Consider the following 6,106-nt stretch of genomic DNA (forward strand, 5'->3'; position numbering starts at 1 on the left):
ACAATGATATGCAAGGTAAAATTTTAATTTTTCTCTGTTGAGCAATAGTACCACTGTTTCTAGTTAAACAAAAGGTCTATTTCGGGAATGGATCCTGTTTAGAATGTTTTCAGACACTTACAATAACAGCCCTAGCCTGCCAGTGGCAAAAATAAAAACTTTTAATGGACATACTTTTTTCCACAAGGATTAACATTAGTTTACGTTGCAGCACTTTTCACCAATATATTTTTACATCTAACTCTGTGAATTAAGGGGTTATTTTGACCAAACCAACCTTGATGATTGTTGAAACACTAGGAAAATCGGTTTTATTTTATTTCTGTCCCATTGTTTTGGTCTGAGATGCTAGTGCTCTAGTACGACATCCAGCCTTAAAACTTAAAATTAATAATGGAAAATGACTACATTTAATGCATAAGATGCTGCTTACAGAGCTCTGTAGCCTTACAGAGAGTTTTAGTGTCTTTCAGCTCATTGTTTTGGTTTCATGGCCCATAGCTTTTTACTGCTTTGGCTCATTCTCACTGCTCTCATCAACCTTGTTTCCAGCAGCCGTTTTTCTCAGGACCAAAAACAGAGCTAAGAAAGAGTAAATATTGGACTCAATATCAGGTAGACACAAACACTACTCCAAAATGTTAATGTTGCTTGTGTGCCTGCTTATGAGCTGATAATAGAAAGTTTATATAGTGGTAGTGAGTGGACCATTAGTTTTTTCTTTTGTCAGGAGATATGGTTAAACTGCTAGTAAGCAGCCAAACCAAGGTTTAAAGGAAGTTATATTTTAAGGCTGTGCAAATGTAAATGTGCTTTACAGACTCAGACAAGTTTCAGACTCACAGATGGAGGTAGCGCACTGAGAATGTGACCATGCAAAAGTAACCTAAAGCTAAAAGGGAATGTTTTCCAATTACTACAATAGGGTCTTTAAGGTTTACTTTGCTTTACTGTAAGTCTCCAGACATTCCGAATGTCTCAGTATTGCATGTTAATATACCAAAGATCAAGTACTTTCTATGGCCTATTTATGTTTTGTAACATAGGAGTGACAGAGGTAGGAAATAACTTGAAGGGCATCAAACATGTTGGCCAACACACACAGACATTTAGTGGAATTTTTGCCCTCAGCTCTCAGATGTACTGTAACAGATCTGCGTGTGCCAGTAGTGGAATACAAAAATGGCATGAAAGTGGTCTGTCAACACCAACAACAGGCTCACAGTGAGTTTGGAGTCTGATTTTTGCTGTGTTAGCCAACCAACTGACAGACAAAGCTTTGAAGCTGTGGCTTCAGTACTCAGCACCATAGTAAGGCCTCAAGACTTTATTTGGAAAGAGATTTGAGAAAAACTGTTGCTTGGAGTTTTACTTGACTGTTTAAAAAAAAAATGTCTTGAGACATAAGCAACACAAAAACTCTTATGATATCCTCACATGTAAAACTAATTTAACTGTCATGTATTATTAACATCTGCACTGGCACGTGAGTCAATGATTAACATGGAAAAAGGAATTAAAGTATCAAATTATGGACAAATCCTGAGGCAAAAATGTTTCAAGCAGATTGGTTTCTCTTAAATGCAACACACTGACTGTGCTGTGGGCCGTACAGATAGAAAAAGTACTCAAGGTCAACACGTTCTCACTCCTAAGTGGTACTGATGCTTAGTCAGTGGCCCTCCGCCCTGTCACTCCGTCATTTCTGGATGAGCAGGGCTCTTCCTTAGCAAGAATAATCATCTAATGTCTGTAACTTCTGGTCAAGCTATAATAAATATTCAATGTCCTGTTACACCTTCAAAATAAAGCTTGCATGCGTGTGAAAAGGTTGCTGTTTGGTTAAGTCTTGGCACATAAAACGTAACTTATGCACATTACTTTCTCCTTCCTTATATATTTACAATATATTATTACAAATTACGTTAGAAGGATACCTACGGTGTCTTATTTTAAAACAGAGGCCCACTGACCAAGCAGCAGTATTTGATGACAGAGTGAGACCTGGTTGAGATGTTGTGACTGCAAAGACCTCCAGCATGCGAGTCCAATGACTTAAGGATATTATAGGATATTATAAAAACAATGAAATCTCAGTCTTTTAGGCTTCACCAGACAAATGACAGCTCCATCCATAATGTATGATGTGAGTATTTGAATGTCTACATCAAAGAGGCATTTGTGTTGCAATAAAACCACTGAAATCCAGAGGCCTCGACTGACCACAGTAATCTCAGTGGAGCGCTAGCACGCTAGCTAGCCTCTGAGGAGAAAACAGTGTTTCCTTTGGAGCAGTCAGGGAGCTTTGAAAAATCCACTGACTGAAATAGAGATCCAGCGGGTTTTGACTGCAGATGACGGGTAAAGAAAACACAACAGAACGTGATAACATCTGAGCTAAATGTGGATTTTTATGAGCTTCAGGAGCGTACAAATGTGCAGATGTATAACGCAGCAGGAGACATTGGTTACCTACCGCAATTGAGCTAATCTTGCTCTTACTTTAGATGTTAGGTCCCCCTCATCATCTTCCTCAACCTACTGCTGATCCAGTTAACTACATCCTGATGACTCTCGAAGGCAGGGTCAAAGAGCAACTGCCTCCTTTACCCTCCTCCTTTCCCTTTTCATCACTCTTTCCATCCATTTTGTACCAATTGAGAGCATCGGAGAGCCAGTTATACTAATCAACAGCAGGACAGCAGTCAGCACAAGAAAGGGAGACATAAAAAGAGAATAAGAACAAGATTGAAATAAGCAGGAGGACAGATCTTCATGAACCCCTTTCAGACATGAACGTCTAAATTAAAGTCAAGATGGATGTCAGGGCGGACTTAGTTACTGTATCACTTTCAACACAGCATGAGCCTGAATTTAATGACATCTTAAAGGCTGTGCCAGCAGGTTCAATACATAGAGACAGAGAGATGAAATGCACGTCTTGTTCCATTTTATTAAGAATCATTTTATAACTTAATTATCATGTCTTAGGCACATGAAATGCACAAAGTGAGTTTAATAAACCAGGAACCACTGTGTACGAGCCAATTTGAAGTTGTCAGACGGAACTCCTTGCCTATATTTGTCATTTTTATGCATGCCAAATGCATGGATTAAATTATAAATATCAAATAAAACACTTTACAGAAAGCACATGAAGATAAAGGAATTGAGTCCAAGCTATTGTCCTTCTATGGTTGAGCACTGTCACTGACCCAGGCAGCAGGATTATCTGATGATGAATACTAACAAGGAAGAAGAAGTGAGAGGTAGATTACACATTGTTATGGCAGCCAGAGGTGTGTGGACAGTTGGCAGCACCTTAATGACCTCACTTGGATGGTCTTGGACCACAGGACCACTGTCACTACTGTATCGGTTAATGGCAGTCCGAATAAAACTCAACTAAATTGAATCCCTCCAGGTCCAGAAATGGCTCCCCGAGGCCCAGGAAACATCAGTTCCCCATGATGATGTAATTTCCCCCTCTGTCAGAGAAGGCCGCCATCCAGCCTGACGTTGTGTCGCCACGCAGAACACAAGTCATCTGTCATTGGCCTGCAATGCTAATGAAATCCAGATGTGGCACTCCTCTGGTTCTGCCGGGCCACGCCCACTTATCCTTTGTTGTCACGTCAATACAGTACCCAGAATCCCGCTGTTTATTTTGGTTGTCCTGGTGATGGGGTACTGTAGCTGAGATGAAAGGGGAGCTGGAGATGATGGGGAGAACAGAGACGGACAAACAAACTCACGTGTACGTGCACATACGCACAGTAATTACCTTGGCTGGTTGGTTGGTGGTCAGTTACAGAAGTGGCTTTCAAACTGGGGTCCGAGGACAGACACTGCAATAACAAAGGAATAGAATGTTTTAAATTTGATCAGATTTTTGGAACAACAAGGGAAGAAATAGGGCTGTTTTCAGTTATTGTAATGTACAGTGATTCCAGTTTGACCATTGATTGACTATGAAGACTTTCTAATGTTAAACAAAATACTCAGAGGGGATTCCTTAAGATAAAATATTTAAAGATTGGGGGTCTGTGGTCTAATGGGCAGCTAGTATTGTGGGGGTCCTTCACATTCAAAAGTTTGTGGACCTCTGAGTTAGAGTACCAGTCCAGTCTGATTAGTAAAGTAAAAATGTGCTCATTTCTAATGATTAGCTGCAGTTCATGTGAAACAGAAGGAGGGGTTTACGTGACCAAAACAAAAGTGTGACAACAATAGTAAAGACTAAAGGTGCATTTACGCCAGCATTCACTTCCATCCATTTCACTAAAGAAAGGGAAGAGACGTGTTCACTTCAGGTCAAAACCTGACCCTGCGTCTTTCGCTTTGCATCATGTTGAATTTGGTTGAACTTTGACTTGTGAAATCTTGAAGCTCTCCGATGTCCGGTCAGTTTGAGAGAGGGGGTGGGTGGGTTTGACCTCTCATTCAGGAAGTGATTGTTTATTGTTGTGATTGCTGAAATAATGCCCGCAGCAAAGAATGACAGAAGGAGGGAACGTTGCAAGGACATGGATTTGGATTTTGAAGTTTTTAATAAGTTGGAAATGATTGTTGCTGTTAACCAAAGTTTTTCTGCTTAAACTTCAAAATAAATTCCTCTGTTGTGCTTGGCATATCATTATTATCATTATGATTTTAAATGTTAGTTTTGAAAACAGTGCCAACGTGATATTTGATATATTTTCCTGCTCTGTCCATCACTGTCTATGTTAATATCTAATGTTTGTTGCCATGTGCTTCATGCTTCATCAGCATTTATTTGTAAGATTACAGTTTTGTGGTTCTTGCTAATGTTTGGTGATGTTTGGTCTTGTGTGCTGTTGAAAGGCTGCTAATTACTTTATGTGCCTGTATGTGTAAAGGTTTTAAACAGGTCAGTCTACTTTTGGTATGTCTTCTTTGTTTCTCAAACATACCGACCCTGGAACTGCAGATAAAAATGAACCTTTTGGCTAAATTTTTTGTATATTGTCCTGATGAATAAATGAATGAAATAAAGACAGATGTATTCTGGTGTGCAGCCAAATGAGGAAGTGGTGTGTCTTCTTCCTTGACTTATATGATGCATTATCTTTTTTATAACTTCTCTCATCATGTTCATTATGTGTTTATGTAATACTATATGGACTTATTTTATTTCCATATTTAATAACATATTTTACTTAATACTCAGCAAGTAGGTATGCTACTTGTGGCTGTTGCCATGTATATTTGTCAATATTTGAAATACAATAGAGTTGCACCCTGTAAAATCGGCTAATGTACTCAGTGAATGGAATAACTTTCGGGGAGAACGGTTGTTGGGCTTTCTGTAAACATCTTAAAAACAGCGGTACCTGCCAAGTTTTTCAAGCTTTTGCCTTGCTTTTATCTTTGATGAAACCAGATGCTTACCTCTGTGAATTTAATGTAATTTTCAATGCAAAAGTCTCAATTGTGATTGTGTGTGAAACCCAAACTATGGCTACAGTTATTTGAAACATATAAACAATGCATAAGAAAACACTTACTGCAGATCAAAATCACTGTTACCTACCTGAAAGCTATGTGTGTCTGAGCTTGTGCTTACCAAATGTTAAAGGATTAAAATGTTTCCACATTTTCTACCCCTGAAAATAGGAAAAAGCCAGATATTGCAGTTGGGTTTCTCATAATTGGACTGTAACCATTAATGTAAATAAAGCCAGTGTCTAAAAAAATAACAGCATCTACATATTTATGACCTTTGAGTCAATGGTAGAGAGGACATTTATTTTGAAATTTGCTGTTATTGATTTGATATAATGTAAAAATAAACATTGTAGCTTTGCAGAAAGAGTAGCAAACTTCCTGCTATCTAAAATAGTGATTGAATATAGAATATATATATATATATATATATATTGTATGTATAATGTAGTCTTTAAGGTCCTTTTTTTCCTTGGCCAGGAGGGTCAGTATCTACTGTGCCATGTGATATACTTAAGTATTGGAAAATGTATGTTTCATGTATTTGTCAAGAACAAATGTTTAAATGGAGATTTTATAAACATTGTCATCTCACACACACACACACACACACACACACACACACACAGACGTAACAACA

This window comes from Morone saxatilis, unplaced genomic scaffold, assembly GCF_004916995.1.
Source record: "Morone saxatilis isolate NCDOM2014 unplaced genomic scaffold, NCSU_SB_2.0 Contig23, whole genome shotgun sequence".
NCBI classification, from domain to species: domain Eukaryota; kingdom Metazoa; phylum Chordata; class Actinopteri; family Moronidae; genus Morone; species Morone saxatilis.